Source organism: Anas platyrhynchos, chromosome 3, assembly GCF_047663525.1.
Source record: "Anas platyrhynchos isolate ZD024472 breed Pekin duck chromosome 3, IASCAAS_PekinDuck_T2T, whole genome shotgun sequence".
In the NCBI taxonomy this organism is placed as follows: domain Eukaryota; kingdom Metazoa; phylum Chordata; class Aves; order Anseriformes; family Anatidae; genus Anas; species Anas platyrhynchos.
This window is the reverse complement of record NC_092589.1, coordinates 71,740,617-71,759,752: the sequence shown is the minus strand read 5'-3', so window position 1 is coordinate 71,759,752 and position 19,136 is coordinate 71,740,617. Positions and strand designations below refer to the sequence as shown.

The 19,136-nt window shown below is 37.2% G+C and overlaps 1 long non-coding RNA gene across 2 annotated transcripts; it reads left to right on the top strand.

Annotated features, from left to right (window-relative positions):
• Positions 1-7,186: 7,186 nt before the first annotated feature.
• Positions 7,187-13,513, top strand: LOC110351778 (uncharacterized). 2 transcript variants are annotated; one of them, XR_002399608.4, is made up of 3 exons: positions 7,187-11,957; positions 12,062-12,180; positions 13,244-13,513. It is a non-coding gene; the product is annotated as an uncharacterized lncRNA (long non-coding RNA). The 2 variants fall into 2 exon arrangements; XR_002399607.4 differs by having other exon boundaries at positions 7,198-11,957; positions 12,090-12,180.
• The last annotated feature ends 5,623 nt before the right edge of the window (positions 13,514-19,136 follow it).

Here is a 19,136-nt window from a genome sequence, read left to right as displayed (position 1 = left end):
GAGAACCTGTGTGCCTAATAACATTGTTCTGTGGACATTCTCCCCTTTGCTGTACATCTTTAAACTCTCAGACACTGAATTGACTGTAACATGTTGTTACTGTTTTTGCCTTTATCCCAAAGATAGCAGCACGACAGCTTGTGGTAACTGAGTCTCCTCACACCAAAGACTGGACATTATTGGTTATTGCTTCTGCCCTGCTCTGTGGACAGTCCTGTGTATTTGCTCTGTTTTACAGGCTGCTATAGGTTTAACCTGTCCTATGGACAATACAGCTGCCTTTGTTATTTGGAGGTGTTTCTGCAGGGATCTGTGTCTTCATTTCTCACAGAAGCTAAAATCACATATCCTGGCATCTTAATAGGAGTCTCATATATTTTCCAAGTTACATAATAGTACTAGAGTTTCCAGCTGTACTGTGTAAGTATCCATTTCCTTCCTTTTATCTGGTGAAAATTTTACCTTGTTAAAAACAGAATGCACAAGAATTTAATGCATCAGCAACAGCTTTTTTTTTTTTTTTTTCTCTAATACTGTCCTGAGATGATTTCTTTATTAGTTGTTTCCCTGTCAAAAGCTTCCCTGTAATACTTTATCTATATTCTTGGAAGTACTTGTCACACTTTTTCCTCCAATGTGATAGTAAAACCAAGCAAGCAAATAAATCCTTTACAAGCTAATGCAACAGAAGCAAAATAGCTCCATCTTTATTATCTCATCATTAACTCTCAGGATCAGCTCTGTGTACAAAATTAAGGCTTTCTTTCATTTCTTTTGCAATATGTTTCATATACACACAGGAACCAGTCTCTACAATTATATATATATATATTTATTATCTGCTTCTGCTATATTTACATCTTTTCATCACTTTGCTGTAAATGACCCTAGTCTATCTAATTATATCACTTTTGGTATGTTGCAGGTACTTCAAGATGGGCAACAGTAGAAAACATCATATTTATAAATATTTGCTCTTTATTAAAATATGTTTCAGCAAACATTCTAGCCTGAGTTCAGGGATCCTTCTCAAAAATGGTTCCCTGTTGCAACCTGTGTTGTATCCTGAGTACTATAAAAATTGTTAGGTATGGCAAGAATTCAGCAAAGAGGAAAGATTTCCAAGAAGGAATGTAAATATGCAAAAGAAAAGAAAAAGTGAGATGAATTAAATATAAGGATTCCAGGTAAAGGTAAGTACTATTCATATTTGTAGAGTTACCTCAATCAATTTTATAACTGTATTATAGACTATATTTCGGAATTGTTCCATTTGTTTCTGGAAATGCAAAATGATTTTATAGTATCTAGATGTTCTCACAATTACATAAAAATTTCTCTTACAAGGGAATCACTGAAGCCATAGTTAATGTTTGGTGAATGTATTTCTAAACATCTCATATGATGTAGCTTCACCTAATAATTTAACTGAAGAGTTTTTGCTAGGCAAGGTGTAGTTTCTCTTAATACTGGGAATTCCCTATAGGTAGCTATTCACACCATCTTCTCCTGTAATATCAGGATGAGGAGCCACAAGAAACAAAAAGTACTGACACAGGAAACTCACCTAGTTTCTATCATTCCTATCCTAGTTTCTATCATTTCTATCCTAGACCATGGTCTGCAAATGAAAAAGAATGTTGAGTTATTGATTACTATTATAAAATATATATATATAATTCAGGAAACTGCTCTGTCAAACTCCCTCAAAAATGATAGCTTTAGTGTAGCTGCAGATGGAATTAAAACATGGTGCTATGACAGTGGTCAAAGTTTTAAAAGACCCTATCTCAGTACACCAGACTTTGAACCTATGTCCTAGGTTCAGTCATCAGAGTCTGAAAGTGTTAAGATGCTGCCTCTTTATTAGAAGGAAATCCTTAATGGGCTAGGGCTGGCCAGACCAAAGCAAATATATCAAAGGTGGAGCCTTTAGAACATTTGTCTCTATCTTCTCTTGAAACCTTGTTTTACATGAAGATTGATAGTTTGCAGGTTCTCATTTCGATGAAGGAAAGAAGTTGTTGATCCGGAATTTTGCTTATGACAAACAGACTAAAATAGTCTAAAGCTTTGACAAATCCCACTGTACTATGGCCTGACTTTTACTGATTATAAACATTAGTGTCTTCCAATTCATCAACAAAATGTTTCTCATAATACTTGTTTCTTTTCTGAGAGGCTGTGTAGCCGTTATAAAACACACTGCTCTGAAGAATGGGTCTGCCAGTCCCTGAAGTTCTCCACTATCGTCATCTGATTGCTGGCTCGGAGGTGGTGGCAGAACTGCTCTGTTCCTGCACTCCTGAAGTGTACCTAAAATGGAACTGGTCACCTGCCAGTGGAGAGAGCCAATTAATATGTTCCTCTCAAAAGATTTTCTATTTATGTATATTTTGGGAAATATACCTATAGCTGCCCCTCTGAACATGTTTATTTAGTGTGCTAAAAAACTCACTGTGATTGTAACTGTTACATTATGGTTCCAGATAATATCATGAAAGAAATCAACGGTTCAATGGTTTGCATATACTGTAATTAAATTTAGTCTGTTGATGACATCAATGCTTGTGAAAAAGTCTTAAGCAGTTACCATAGAAACAAAATTTCCTCAAGTAGCACAGCAGTGGTGTGATGTTGAGTGAGGAGTTCTAACATTTCATTTTTAAATTAAACTGTACAGATAACCAGTAGGAAACCACACAACCACCAATTTAGTATTAAAATCTTGATGATCTCTATTTTTCTGCATTGAACATCACCTCAGTGATACTTGACCTAGCAGCTAGCAAGCAGCATGTTGTGCATTCCCAGCTCTCAAAGGTGCAGACTAATAAATGCTTTTCAGCTTGCAAAGCAACCTATAGAGATACCTATGAGAGACCAGCTTCTCTCATAGCAGTAATCTAGCCTAGCATTGTACCTTTTTATATGGGTTTATTACAATATAAAATAGAAATTTAATGTTAGTAACAAGAGAATTTTCAATTAACAATACAATATATTCTGTAGACCAATATGAAGTATTCCTGAAAGCTGATGTTAAGACACATATCATATGAATGAATTACTTTCAGGGCAAATGGGAGCTGCTTAGTGGATTACCATGGTAACTGTATTTATACTATATACTTGACTACAGTTTTAATTTTCTAAAATCTGATTTATGGACTGGCTTGAAGAATCATTGTATAATTGTTTATTCTTTAACAAGGCAAGAAAATTGGTTGGTTTTACAATCTTCTGTTCCAGCACTGTGTCAGGATTTTCCGCTATATCCAAAAAATTACTGTTTTTGTTTTTCCAGTGATAATCTCAACTCAAAATCATGAGCAATTGAAAAGTAAATGTCACAGAGTGTGTTTGTTTTCTCCCAATTTCTTTTAGTGAATTTATGCTTCTTCAGCCACCTTAATATCAGATTTGATTAACACAAGGATAAATCTGGAATTACAGCAGATATGACTATCTTCTTCCTCGCCGTCTCCCCCCCCCCCCCCCCCCCCCCTTTTTCTTTTTTAGCTGTGTCTTTTATTTTATTTTTATTGTAATGGGAATCTGTTGCAAGTGTGTCATTCAATTTGGACTTGATTCTGCAGTCCTTAGCCCTTCCAATAGCTGTGATAGGCATTGCCCATATTTGCCTACTACTGGGACTTACATCCTCAAAATAAATTCTAGATAAGGAAGCAGTACGTAATTTGCTGTCCCAAATGCACTGCAGGGACTGAGTTGTGACCAAATGATTTGGCATTCTTCTTCCTCCATAAGACAATCAGGGAAAATCAACTTCCTCTCAGGTATAGACTCACACTTGAATGCAAAATCACCTCTAAACCACTGCAATACAGCAGGGTGTCAATAGCCATGAAAAGAAATTCAGTCTTGCTCAAACTGTTTAGTGTTTATAGAAAACACAGTGGGTGGAAGATAAACTGTATGTCTGAACTGCAAACACTGCCTTATGGGGATACCATCCTTCAGCTGGTCTGCTTGGGAAGAGCTTACTGCTCAGGGAATCAATCCCACCATGAGGAGGCAGCATCCTTTCGTTAAAAAGTTGCACAAAACATGTTTATTTCTGTGATCTCTTCTGTGGTGGACAAATAACACTTCCTCCCAGACCCCACTCTAATTTTCATATGTTTTTGAGGAAATATGCAATCATATGTTTACAGTAAATTACTATTTCCTTTGAAAACCATAAGGAAATACCTACCTGTGCTAGAGCCCTGGAGTCCCATCAACCAGGTGTGAACTGGCAGCTCCCAGGTGTAGGAACATGGCCTGTCCATGAAGGCATGGAAATATCTCCCTTTACCTTACTCATGAGACCATGTCTGGATACAATGTCCAGTTTTGGGCCCCTCTTCACACAAAGCATGAACAAACAGATGCAAGTTCAGCAGGGTCCTGAGCTGGTCAGGGCTGGAGCAGAGGCCCTGTGAGAAGAGCACTGTCCATTCTTCTGGAGAAGTTTGCACTTGCATTTCTTCTTAGGTAGATCTTAAGCATGCAACATTAATATGAACCAAACTTAACTAGTTGCTTAGCCTGCAAGTCTCTGACTGGTACCCAGACTCTTGTCTCAAGAACCACTGAATTGCATGTACATAATATAAGTGAATTTTTTCTTCCTTGGCTGAGCTAAGCATTTTGGTATCTAGCTTCCTCCTAAACTTGTTGAAGTTGTTCCCTGTGAAATAAAAGCACGGTCTTCCTCGATGTGTGGCCAGGCCAGAAAGGATGCTGAGAAGAGGAGGATAATGAGATGGAAACTAAGGAAAAGTTTTCTTTACCATACACTTTGAGTACAAGAGGTGACTGTGAAGCTACGGAGAATACAACTGCAAAGCAACAGAAGGGAACATGACACAGAAGTTTGCTGCAAGCTCCAGGCATCATCTGAGTCTTAGCCATTAAAAACAAATGGCTGTCACACTTCAGTGTGTGGTAAAAGCTTTGAAACTTAATTGGTTTAGGAAAAAATAAATGAAAATATCACTTTTTGCAACCCCTGCCCCCTATTTGTATTATCTGACCAGCTCTAAGACTGGTTGCAATTTAGACAAATTGAAGAACAATTTTACAAAGTCTTTCGTGTCTTTCCCGCATTTTCAGATAGATCCAATATTACATAAAACTGTACTTTAAGGAATGAAGTTTAATTCATTCTTACATGGAGAAGAAGCAGCCTAAAACACCGATAAATTTATTCTGGAATCCTGTATAGTTCAAACTGAAGTTTCCTCCTCTTATTTTTTAAATTTACTCCCAAGTCAGACTTTCATTTCAGCTCCCTATACTATTTATCTCCGAGGACTAACAATGAAGGATTTACCATGCAGTTTAATTAATAGTTGCTGAAAGATATTTCATGAGTGCAGACAGAATGCTCACTCTTTAAAAGCCTTCATTACAGCGAGGACTGCAAATCCCACTCAAAGAGAGGGACAGGTGGCAGCAGGAACTAGAAACTGGTATCAGGTGAAGCCACTACAAGTGTCTCATTCACATTGTTACACTCTTGTTGGTATCCTACTTACCCGGTTACAGGTTTCATCTGACTTTCAGCTGAACTGTCTGCTGACTTCATTTAATTTACAAATCAGACCTGACCTAGCTCCCATTCACCTCCAAAAAGAACTCTTTGCTCTCTCAAGGCCTGAGGCAGCTTTGTTGTGGCTCCCCATGGAGCAATAGAGGGGAAATGTGTATAATGGTGAATTCAGTTCTGGGCAAATATTCTGTAGCATAAGCTTTAGTACTGACCTGGTCCACCTGAGGCTGTTAAAACTGCTGAAACCTCATCATAGGTTTCTTCGGAGTAATGATTCAGGCACAGGAGAAAAAGCAGCATGAGGATAAGCATCAGTTGCCATCTACAAGTGTGCCTTGTAGAGGTCAGCAAAGCCGAGGACAGATCAGGAGGGGTGGAGGGGAATACATACCCTGGAAAACAGGGAAGGTCTGTCTGGTTTGTGAGGGCATTTCTGCCAGTTCTTTTTGAAGGCAATCAAAAGCTCCCCAGTACACTCAGTATATAAATGGGAAGAAGGAGAACAAAGGCCTGAGTGACTATCTGAACTTCTGACCCCCTTGACCATTGTACATCTTTTGAGGCATTTCAAGCATTTCTCTGACTAATAATGAATGTCTGAAGATACAGACAGTATGCTGAATACGGTGGCTTAACACAGTCCAGCAGTAGTTAGAAATGTAATGTCAAAAATTTTGCCCAACTTTCAAGAAATAAGGAAAACTCAATTTGAAAAAACAGTTAACTTTACTACTTTTGATGTTCTAATGTTATTCTTGGCAGATAGACATATATAATTATCTTTCAAGATCCTAGAAAGATTAATTGTGCTGATGTCATAAGTCAAATACAATTATAAAATTTATAATAAATCCAAGAAATAACAATGTAAAACACAATTATTGGGCAAGCAACAAAGAACCTACTCTTATTGATGTATCAATAACCCCTGTTTTGTGCTGCTGGAGTTTAAAATGTCAAATATGCATGAATGACTCCATTTATATTACAGGGCACATCTATTTTAAACCCTCCAAACAAGTTTAAAACAAGGATTTTATCACTTGAAATAGTTCTATATTTCATAATTCATCTGCTTCATCCAATTGCCCTCTCTTTATTAAAGAACGTAGAGCCACAGTTTTGTCCACGTCCAGCATTCACAAGTCTCTCTCACACTGCTCCTTCTTTATAAAGTCAGAGATGCTGGTAATTCCCACATCTCTGTATCTATGGGCATTGTTTTCTGCAGGACCACATTTTTATTATTATTCCTGCCATCAAATCATGCATTTTCAATCTTCTTGGCAGAAAAGAAATAACCTTCTTCAGTTTTACCTGTTAAAAATGTTTGAAGTCTGATAAGTCTGATATATACTACAGAAGTAATTTATTTTCAATTATTTATATCATGCAATACCTTCCTGTACCTTGTAACTGCTTTGACTTACTGCTTTTTAATAGATTAAATTATCTTCTGGCACCAAATACTTCTGTAAGATGTGTCTGATCCAGGGTAAGGCCTTTCCATCTTGTGCCTGAAGACATTTGCTTCCTTAGTTAGTTTCCTATAAGTAATCTATTTAAGGTTCTAGTGACTTAATTTACTGCCTGGAGACCACAGTTTTACCAGCTCCTTATTCAAAGATTGAATTTTATAGTGCTATAGATAAGATTACAGAGGAACTTTCATTGAAAGTCTCCCTTTTCAGCCAATCATTTCAAGAATGAGTTTCTGTTGACTCATTCTACGATCTTTTTCAATTCTGCCAAAAAAATAAAATAAATAGAAAATGGCCTGAACAATAACAGGCTTTAACAGTTGAAAGTAATGGCTAATATACCTCATGCAAAATATTTGACTAGGAAAGTTTTTAATTTAAAACTCAGTTATTCAGGACACGTGCGATTGCATGTCTAGACTATCTGTTAAGAAAGCAAATCTGCAAGATGACCCATCTATCCAATTACATCAGGTTAGATTAAAAATCTGTAGCTTTTATGATGGACTGTTGACAGAAAAGCTGCATCCCAAACTCAGAAAAAATATATTTAGCAGAAAAACAACAACAACAACAACAAAAAACAACAACAGTAAGGGAAATATTTTAAGCCGACTACATAGAAAATAGCTCCTAAACTGAAGAGGAGGTGAAAGTCAATAAGCAAAAGACTATGAATTGCTCAACCTGTAGCTTTTCTTAATTTGTGAAAAGAATACAGCTTTGTGGTTGAAATTACTCATGTGAGTAATGCATTACTTGCAACTCACATTGCTGCTTCTCTAACAGAGCCAGAATCAGACTAGCTAACTAAACTTTTTAAGAAAATTACAGGCACCTATTTTTCTCTTAACTTTTCAGCAAGTCTCTCGGTATGTGTTTTTCATATTAAAACCCATCATGAAGTACTGCATTCAGAATGCAGTTCAATATAACAAACGTCCATGTGGAAAAAGTAGCTGTGCAATTCTGCAATTTCTGATCACCTCCACTGTGTATATAGACAGTCATCTGACTAGTAAGCAGAATTACCTCTTAAAATACATGGGTATATTAAATTAAAGAGAAAAAAAAAATGTTTTATCCTCTAAGTAGTTCTGACCAGTAGAAAAGCACTTAGACAATTCTTAGACTAACATGAGACTAATAGTTATGGTTTTGCACTTAACTATGTGCTGTGTCTTAATCTGGCAGGCAGCTAAGCATCACACAGCCATTGACTCACCACCACCCTCCATGCAGGATAGTGGAGAGAGCTGACAGAGGTAAAAAATGTGAGAACTTGGCAGTTGAGATAAGGGGTAGTTAATTAAAAAAAGAAAGAAAAACATTTAAAAAACAAGCAATGCACAATGAAATTGCACACCATCAGCCAACTGATGTCCAGCCAACTGTCCCCAGTTTTATTGCTGAACATGACATGGGATATCCCCTAGATCTGTTTGGGTCAGCTGTTCTGGTTGAACTCCATCCCAGCTTCTTGTGCACTCCCAGCCACATTGCTGGCAGGGCAGCACAATAAGTTGAAAAGTCCTTGACTTAGGGTAAGCACAGCTCAGCAACAACTAAGACAGTGCATTATCAACATTATTTCCATCTTGAAACCTTCACACAACAGCAAAGGTGCTAAAGCTTTGATAGCTTGACCAGGGAGTGAGGGTATCTACCCAGCAGAAAACCACAGGCTCTCTGATCTCTGCATTCACCACAACTACTGCAGCTTCCCAGACAGAGCACTAGTAGAAGCATGTTATCACCCAGGTGCTAGGGTATATGGTGTGCCCTGCTCTTATGCCAGCACCAGATGGCAGAAATGAGCACACCTGTGGGTGGTGCACCTGGGTGGAGGCACTCCTCCACCTAGTGACAGAGCTCTGAAAGGAGGTGACTAGGATGAAGAGGATCAGGGAGGGCAAGAGGGTGACAGAGTACTGGAATCACTCCCTGCCTTCCCTGAGACAGGCCCAACAGGCAGATGCATAATATGGAGGATTCTCTGTCATCTCTCCACCTGACTGAACGCACTGACTCTAAGAATAAGGGGCAATGGTGACAAGTAACTGCCCAGCACACCAGATGTGTCTCCTCAGTGAATACCCCACCTTCCCAGGTGTCCTCACACAATAGTTATGTGGCCCTGCATGTGAAACAGAATAATTATGAGGAGGATGATGGTTCATCTGGCTTGGAGACATTACTGAGGTTAAGTCAGCCTATGGCCTTCATCAAAACTGTGTCAACGAAGATGAAAAAAAAAATGGGGGGTGGAGGTGTTACTGTGATAGGAGACTCCCTTCTGAAGGGAGCAGAAGGCCCAATTAATGGACCCACTAAATAGGGAAGGTAGCTGCCTTGCTGGGGCACAGTTTAGAGATACAGAAAGAAAGCTTCCTACCTTGGTGCAGTCCTCAGAATATTACCCATTATGTTTATTTCAGGCAGGCATCAATGAAGTTTGAAAAGAAGTCCAACAACAATCAAGGGAGACTTCAGGGCCTTGCAACAACTGGTTGAGGGATCCGGAGTACAAGTAATGTTCTCTTCTATCCCTCCAGTTGCAAGGAATGGTGAGGGGAGAAACAGAAAGAGCCAGCAGATCAATATCTGGTGTTGCAGGCAGGACTTTGATATTTTTTTTAAATCAGGGGTCATTTTACATGACACCAGGCGTGCTGACAACAGACAAGGTACACCTGTCTCAAAGGAGGAAAAGGATTTTTGTGTAGGAGTTAGCAGAGCTCATTGAAATAGCTTTAAACTAGTTTTGAAAGGGGAAGGTATAAAACCAGACTTTATGGAGTTAAGCCTGAAGGTGGTATGTCAGTGTTTGTGGGACAGCGTGCTGGCAAGGTCCTTCAGTCTGCCATACCAGTGGAGGTAGCAGAAGGAGAGCCATCAAGCAGCAAAGGCACAAGGGATATTGATGGGTTAGAAATCATGGAAGTGTCTGAGAACGGTCACATAGCAATTAGGGCTTCTCCCCCACCAAAAGGTGACAGGATCTCTAACCCAGCTGAAGTGCATCTATGCCGATGCACACAGCAAAGGCAACAAACAGGAGGAGCTGGAAGCCATTGTGCCACAAGAAAATAATTTGTTATTGTCAAAAAGGGATTGCTCTACCTAATTTACCCTATAAATTTAGCTATTGCTTTAAAATGTGCATGGTGGAGCCCTATTTATCTCATCAGAAATACTCAAATTCAGTGACAGTTTGGATCATTTGTTGGTAACCAAACTGGTCATCAGCACTCTTCACTACCTCCATATGACTTCTGATGAGCTGGAATCAATATCAGCAAAGGAAATCATGATAATGATTCAACAGATTGCATAGATAGGACTATTGCACTGAACTGTAGCTGACCTTCAGCTAAACCCAACTGGAATACACAATTTTCTTCTGTCACAAGAAAATGTAGCTAAAAAATTACTAGCTGACTGAAAACATAGTTCAGTATCAGGACTGTGAATTTTAGCACTGTGACACAAAAGGGCCATAGCTGAAATTGTAACTGCAAGTATATTTGGGCAAAGTAATATAGACTATTGATATATTTCAGCATTATTTTTTCAGTTGGCATGGTCATGTCTTCTGATTTTGCACATGTGGCAGTACCAGATGTAACCACATTACTATATACAATTATGCTTCTGTTATCTTCAAAATTACAATGACATGTCATTACGTCATTTCTTTCAGAAATCCAATGTAGATGTGCATACAGAATTGTTTATGATCCGTGTCATTGTATAGATTTTATGTGACAAAACACAGTCTGGTTCTACATAGTTTTCTGCAGAATAATTACCAGTTGGCATACCAGAACAAATGGTGGGAGGCCATCAAACAGCTCGTCCAAGCCTTCCATCCATCTGTCCACTTGCTGTCTGTGGAACATGCAGTTTTTATCTTTAATCATTAAATTGTTTTCTGTATATCAGAATTTCAGTTTTCCTAAGCAATGCTCGTATACAGTATTTAGTGTTTATTTAGTGTTCATTTAGCAGTGGGGTAACCTTCTGTCTAACTTCAACTGCTAAAATAAAAATAAGAAATACAAATTAAAACATGTATTTGCCACATTATTTTCTCCTAATTTCCACCTTCAGAGCACCATCCATTTCAAAAAACAATTGTGGTATCTATTTGTAGGATCTTTTTATTTTTATTATTTATTTATTTATTTATTTTTTCTCAAGGGAAACAATTTGGGTTAAACACTTTCTAGAGCTCTCTGTTGTTTGAATTGATAATAATGTAGCTGAAAAACAATAATTGAATTGATCTTTGCAGGTTAAAAAAAATTCTAGAAATTTATTTCCTCCGTAACAGGTGACTTAAGAATTAGTGCCTGACAGAAGAAAGACATGTGGTAATGGGACATATTAAAAATAGAGCAACATGTATCACTGTCACTTTCTTGCTAAGTATATTTGGCATTAAACACATAAAGATCCGTACTTCTATTTACTCTTCTGCAAATAAAGGATGTTTATATCCAGTGGATGATGAAAATGTTATAAGTTACTTTGAAGTCAGGGTTAATTTTGTTTTTGAATTCAGTGGATTAAGATTCCAATGCCTTGGACATGACTGCCCTGGGACATCCCAGCCCTGGGACATAGAGAGTATCACTGAAACACCTGGCAGTTGCATTGGAGCACATTGTCTCTGAAGCAAGTGTGACACCTCCTCTACAACCAGCCCACTTTCTTGTTAACTCAGTTTTACAGCAGTATATATACCACACTTGCAGCTACACAAGTCGAGCTGCACCAGGCAAACCTCCCCAGCAGCCCTGGGGAGACTGTTGCCTCTGGCCACTGCCATGGCACACATAGGCTCTCTCTGAGCACCTGGAGTACTTAAGTTTACTTAATCCTACTTGCAGGTGTACCTGATCCTTCTGCAGGTAGGATCTTTTCATTCATAACTTGTGGTTCATGTGGCTCATGGTGAGATGGAATGTTTCCACCTACCACCCATCCTCCCACTCCAACCCCCATTTCCTTGCAGTGACTGATCCTGATCCTGAATTTTCCAGATGCTGAGTTAAGATAGTAGACTCATGGCATTGTTGGAAATTAGGCTGGATGAGGCCTTAAGATATCATCCACTCTATCCCTTGTTTCAAGGTAAGATCAGCTAGGTATGTTTTTCCTGAAAGATGTCTCTCTAGCCTGTTCCAAAAGATCTCAACCTGTCTGAGGTTTTAACTATTTTTAGAAAGTCTAAGCATTTTATATTTTATTTTATTTTATTTTATTTTATTTTATTTTATTTTATTTTATTTTATTTTATTTTATTTTATTTTATTTTATTTTATTTTATTTATTTTCAAAAATGCAAATTTAAATTTATGGCTGAATAATTTCTGCATACATTCATGTAAGAGGATACATCATTAGTAGTGTAGGCACCAGCAATAAAAGCTGGCTGAGAATCCTGCTGAAGACCTGAAAGGGTTACTGCAGTGATGTGGATTTTTTGATCACCAGCTTCTCCCAGAAAGCTGTTACTCTATGTCAGCATTTGTGCAGTGACATGCTGGGTTATGAACGGCTGTATGAACTTAAGCTGAAGATGAGAGATTGGCAGCTCGTATACAGCGGCACAAGTCAGTGAGCTGTGATAAAAAATACCCAAAAGCCAACACTACTAAGGCATCATCTTCATCCGTAGAACCATGCTACATTGAAGGCAATCAAGGTCTCTGAAAAAAAAAAAAAGCGTTTTGCAGGGGTAAAAAGTTTCACCAGTCTCGTTGCCTCTGAAGCCACAGGAAAACAGTATTACAGTCACTTTCTCTTTCTGTAGCTATGCTTGCTGTGGACTGTGGTGAATTTATAAACATTCTGGAATGGCAAGATATATTTATGTGCATTCATATTTTATATTACATGACATAAGAGAGCAGTCATTACTAGACAGTCTCAGCACGGTCTATATAGGATGAAACCTGATTTGACATCATGTAGACCTGTAAAATTAGCATGAGATGCACAAAATATGGGTGATTTGTTTCTCATGATTTCAGTAATGGTAAGCTAATGGGAGCCCATGTGAAGGAGAAAAAAAAGAGTTTTTTTGGGTGGGTGGGAAAATAGTGTTTTCCCATGATGAAGTTTTCTGTTACCGTTAGTAGGAAAGAATTTTCACACATAATTCAATGGCTAAGATTTCTCATCTGACTTACAGATAAAAAAGAGACATGCAGCTAGGCTTTGCCTGTTTTGCCTGTATGAAAGTACAGATCCTCCCAGATTCCATGTGGCACTGCTGCAAGCTTCTGGGAGATAGGTCCAGCTCTACCATCATGGGGAATTGTTTTGTTCTGATAGACCTATACTGCCTGTTCATTTTCATCTTTCATTATGTTTGATGAATTGTTGCTGATGTTTTAATATTCAGTGAAATTAGAACTGAGTGTTTAATTTGAGCTTTATACTGAAGTTTATAACAGCCACAAGTTACTCATGACTCAGGCATTCTTGATCAAATAAATCAGTAAAACAAAAACTGGCTTGTCTTTCATTCTGTGAGCAAGCTCTTCTGAGATTTAAAGGTTCTTTGTCTTATCTGACACTTCGACAAGGCGAATCATTTAGTGAATTAAAGGAAGCATCCATTTCCCTTGCAGATTACTTTTAAGTAATGAAGTTAGTGTTTGGGCAAAACAATCAGCTTTACTTAATGGTGTTTTGAAATCAAGTCTCTAAGAAGAAGCTGAGTGATTTCTGCATGACTACATTCCATGTTATCATCTGGTATGAAAAATGCATTATACTCTCACTTCCTCTCTAGGCAAACTCAATTTCCAACACCTGTGATCTGAACAAACTGTACACAGACTCTTAAGAAAAGATTTAAACTGTGAAAAGCTTATAGATTTTTTTAGAACTGCATTTTGGAGTCCAATACATCCAAGTTACATTAATTTATACATACATAAAAGGAGTACATAAAGCCAGTAAGCTGTAGGAAGTCTCTGTCCATGTAATCCAAGTAACATGGTAAGGTAGAAAGCAAGCCAATGGACCAGAGAGGGAAAGAAAGTGGCCTAAGGCAGAGCTAGCACCTTTCCCCAAGTGCAAGGAAGCCTGGTCAGACTATATGGTGACAGCATTACTGTTTTTTTTTCACATGATTGAAATAGGTAAGTGGTTATCTCCAAGGAGAGACTGAAGTGTAAGAAGGACCTAAAGGTCACTCCTCTTAGTCATGACGAAAAACTGCTTTCTTCATTTGACCTTGAGCTGCCCGATGACTGGGAACCTTGTGGTTCTTGTATTAACTCACTTTTGATCTCATTTTTTTGTCTTTCACAAAAAAAAACCAAAAAACCAATCCCGATTATATCTTTGACACTTGAACACAAGTGCATTAAGCATCGTGCAAGTGTCTTAGAGACAGGATAAATTGAGTGGCATCCATGCCTCCCGTGATTTAGCTATACAATTGGAAAAACTAGGAAAACTAGGTTTTAACTGTTTTCAAGCATCTAATTAGTTACAAAATCTTAGCAGCAACCATAGAGCCTGTATGACATCTGTGATGTTGCACAAGTTTTCAGTATCCATCTGCTTACTCACATGATGTCCTCCACTGTTTGCCTGCTCACTCTGATGTTCAATACTTTAGCTTTTATTTAAACTAGTGAGAAGACAAAGTTTCTGTGTTATAAAAACAATTAAATAAACAGTCAAAGAGAAATGGTAAAATGCAAGTTCATAGTTTGAATCTCTCTATACCATTCTTAAGGTTTAATATAGAAACCTTTCTTGACTCTAATATGTTCAGTCTCTACACCCATATTTTTCAGTTATATGCTTTTATTTATGCCCACTATAGTAATAAATAGGAATTTAATTTAGTCCTTTTTGTTGCACCAAGGGCTTGGAACAATATTAAAAGGTGAAAAAAATTGACCTCTGTTTCTTGCATGTGGTCTTTCTATTATGTACTTTGAGTCAGGTTGGTTAACTTACTTTTTTCTTTACTAAGTGATTTTTACTAAGTGGTTTTTCTTTACTTAGTGATTCGGAAAAACTTGTTCATCTAAATATGTTTTATAATATAGATGATGTACTACTAACCTCTTCTTCTTTCTAACTCACGATGGAATTAGGCACAATACCAAAACACAAAGAAAAGATAAAATAGGAAGAAAAGCAGCCTTCTGTTAAAAACATCAACAAAAGAACAACAAAAGCATTCATAATAAGAATGTTCTAATATATGGCTAAAAAATTTCTTATTTAAATATATGCTTTGAAAATGTCCAAAAGTGCAAAAATGTATGGACTGCATTTGATGACCTTTTATGTTGTGTGAGCAAGGGGATCCTTTATGCTTCTCTGTTATTACTTCAGTTGCCAGCAGACTGCAATTAAAAGATTACTAACTGCTCATGATAGTCCTGCCTCATGATCTATGGTTGTGCTGGACTACCTAACCATCTTTAAAAGTTTATTTCAGATTAGAGAAATATCCTTGGTGGAGAAATCTTTTTTCTTAAGGGATCAGATTTTAACCTAGATTTATAATGAAGGGTTATAGATGAAAGAACATGACATGCTGGAGGAACAAAGTCCTGAGCTAACTTTTACCAAATGATCAATATTGTCCATGGTCACCATTATTAACCTGTATAAGATGGGGGGGGGGGGGGGGGTATTTTAGATATCAGTAAGTACCAAAGTTTTTTGGGAAACCTAATGCACTGGCTTTTCTTGTCATTTTATACTTTTGGCATATTGAACAGCTTTAATGTTCACTTATTTTGTTATTCTTTTTAATTTGTATAGTAATTCATGGTAATGTTATACATGGATCTTGGAGTATTTTGAAAACTTGAATATCATTATTAATAGGAGTATGTGAGGAAAGAACGGATATCTTGGTGTTACAGAATAATAAGCCAAGCATTTAATTATCAACATATTAAAATTAACACATTTTTAACACTAATAAAAGTGTTAATTGAATTTTGTCAAAAATCCAATTGTTTGAATGATTTGTGTATAAATGCTAGGGACAGCGTGAAAGCAGTTGTAATGATTTTACAGAGCTGACTGGCATCTTAGCCTTGTTATCCTTAAATAGTTTTCCTGCTTTTAAATGTTCTTCATACACTGTATTTTAAAACATGAATGTCCAAACGTCCACTGAAGTTTAACTTTGTAGAAATGAATTCATCAATTAAATAAATGAATTAATTATATTAAAGGTGTCATTTCAAGGAAGGAAAATGAATGCAAGTGTTTCCAGCACTTTAGTGCCTCCAATGTCAAGAGATATTTGAGTAGTACAATTAACAGATAAAAGCAAGTTAACTTCAGAGTATACTCCAACCGTGCTGTTGCTTGTTCTTCTATGAAAGCATGATTTATTTGACTCTGGAGGTGTTCGGTGTGATAAATTACCCATCTTTATTCACCGACAACAGGACTGAACAAAACTGAATACCAAACTGAAGGTTCACATTCAGCTGCTGCCTACACCTGGAGGTGCCTAACATGCTTCTTGTCTTGTTTGTCATTAAATCTCAGGCTTTAATGCCTTGCATTTATTTATTTATTTATTATTTTTATTATTTAGTTAGATTTTTTGTGTCTTATAGCTTCCATGCTTCCATAGCTTCCATTCAGACTTGTGCATGCTTAACTTATCCATTGCACTTTGGGAAGTCCTGAACATATTTCTGATCTCCTTTTGTACCTGTCAAGTACTACTTCTCTGTGCTCTGGAATTTGTCTCCTGCATACAAATCAACAAATAGCAACAGGACAATACTCCCTTCAAAATGGACTAGACATTGCTTATTTTAAGGTATGAATACCTGGCTGAAAAGAAACAGCTCCTTTTTATTTATGCAAAAGTCTGGTCATTGGAACTCATGCTAGAATCCAGAGTTTCTATGTTCTTGCTGTGAGGGCATTCAATGTTTTCAGATGAAAAAGAAGATAGAGAACCCAAGGAACACTAAAACAATCTCACTTTAATAGCCCGTAGGACACCAGAACAAACCATACAGAACATTTTTATAACTACTTTGAAAATAATGAGGCAATAAATAAATGAATTAACCAACCAGCTGACCAACCAGTGAGTGCAGATGTAGCAAGTGTTTGACAAGGCAGGATCATGATTAAAAATGATCTTGACTAATGGGAAGAATAATCAGAAATCAAACGTGGGTCAGGGAACAAATAGAAATTAACAGTATAATGAAGAAAGGCAAAGCTTGTTCTGTCATATATTGCTGGACATCTAATAAAGAAGACAAGAGAGTTGATTAGTCATGTGGTTCTTGGAAAGCCTCACTTGAGTACTGTTTCCTGAGTGTTACCACTGCAGATTGGAGAAGATACACAGAACAGTGGTGAGACTGAAAAGGACTTTGGGAATCATAATTTACATGGAATGGTTGAAAGAACGTGACCTATTTAAAACTAGGAAATAGAAGACTGAATAGAATGGGGGAGATATGGTAGCAGTTTTCAATTGTGCAAAAAGTCATAATGATTATGGTAGTAGACATATTTCTTCTCCCTTGGTAGAAGAACAATAGGAACTGTAGGCAAGGACAGTTAGTTAAGTTGACACCTCTAAGGGTCTTTAAACAAAAAAGTTTTTTCTTACGGAGTCTCCTTCTTAGAAGTGTTGAAAAACAGATTAAACAATCTTCTGTTATGGCTATTTGACATGTATTTGATCTTGTTTCAGTGCATCAGGGTTTGTTATTTGTCATCCCTAAGATATAATATGTATGTTGCTGAAAAGGTAGAAGATTACACGCAGAAAATTGCAACAGCACCCTAACTGCATCAGACGTGGCTAACAGTGGAAGGCCCTGGCCGCTGGATAAATAACTGTCAGCCTTCTTTCTATATAGGTTGTATTAAGAGAGTGTCATTTTTATGAGCAGACACAGAGTTTACCTTTTATTTCTTGCATAAAATACTGTCTGCAGTTTTAAGAAGATGTTAATTCATTGTATCTTGACCGTGACATGCTAGAGAGTGTGGATACCATTATTATTTTTTTTTGCCCTTAGGTCTTTATACGAGTTGTTTGTTTCTAAGTTTCAATGAATTACTCTAATTAACTGGAATAAAAATAGTTTTAAGTTGAAGGATCCTGGAACAGAAGGAAAAGGTATCCTCACCCAACCGATAAAAACATTCCTTGTAGGTTGTGAATGCTATCATTAAGTTGAAGTAAGTCTTTAATTACTTGCAAGCTTCGGAAAGGCAAATACAGATTGTCTTTTCAAAAGCATATACTTGCATGTCAGGAGTGGATCTTGCACATTTTGCTATTGTTCACAGGAGGTTTTATTTATTTATCACTATCTGACATTTTCAAAATCAAAGTTCTACCTCATCAGTAAATAAGCAAGGGCTCCCATATTTCTGCTTGAGATTTCCTCAAAGAAGTCTGTGTGTACTTTCCAATATATCTATTGCATGAAGACTTGAACATACTTAATATATGTGGTATACGCTAAGTCTGTTGAATTTACTGCCCTGACCAGAAGTACAGGTGCAGCAAATCCCATGTATCTGTGTGTATAGGAATTAATTATGTAAGCACTACATGAAGGACACATATATAAAATAAATTTAACTTCACTCTGACATACTACATTTGCTTCCTTGCTGCAGGGCATTGATACATCCTATAAGTGATAGTCTTTATATATCAATAAGTCTTAGACACCTTTTGGGATGTACCGTATGTACTGATATCAGAAGCAGTCAATGGGTATGCAAAAGGATACCCTACACAGTTATTTATCATGTAGCAAGTCTCATGACTAGTTTTTATATAATGATAATTTAGTAACAATTGAACCATATGTGCAGGTTATTTACAAGTCAAAGTTGGAAATAATCCTTTCTATTATTTAAAAGTAATAACCAAGAACATGATTATTAGGGAAGGAGTTAGCAGCATTTGAAGTTAGTGTTCAAAATGTGCAGACAGAAGATGTGAGCTAACATCCTTGCCTACCATAGACCTGCTGCCTGGGAGTAGGCTTATGCTCTGTAGAGGAACCTTATGTGGAAGGCAAAAAAGCTTGGTC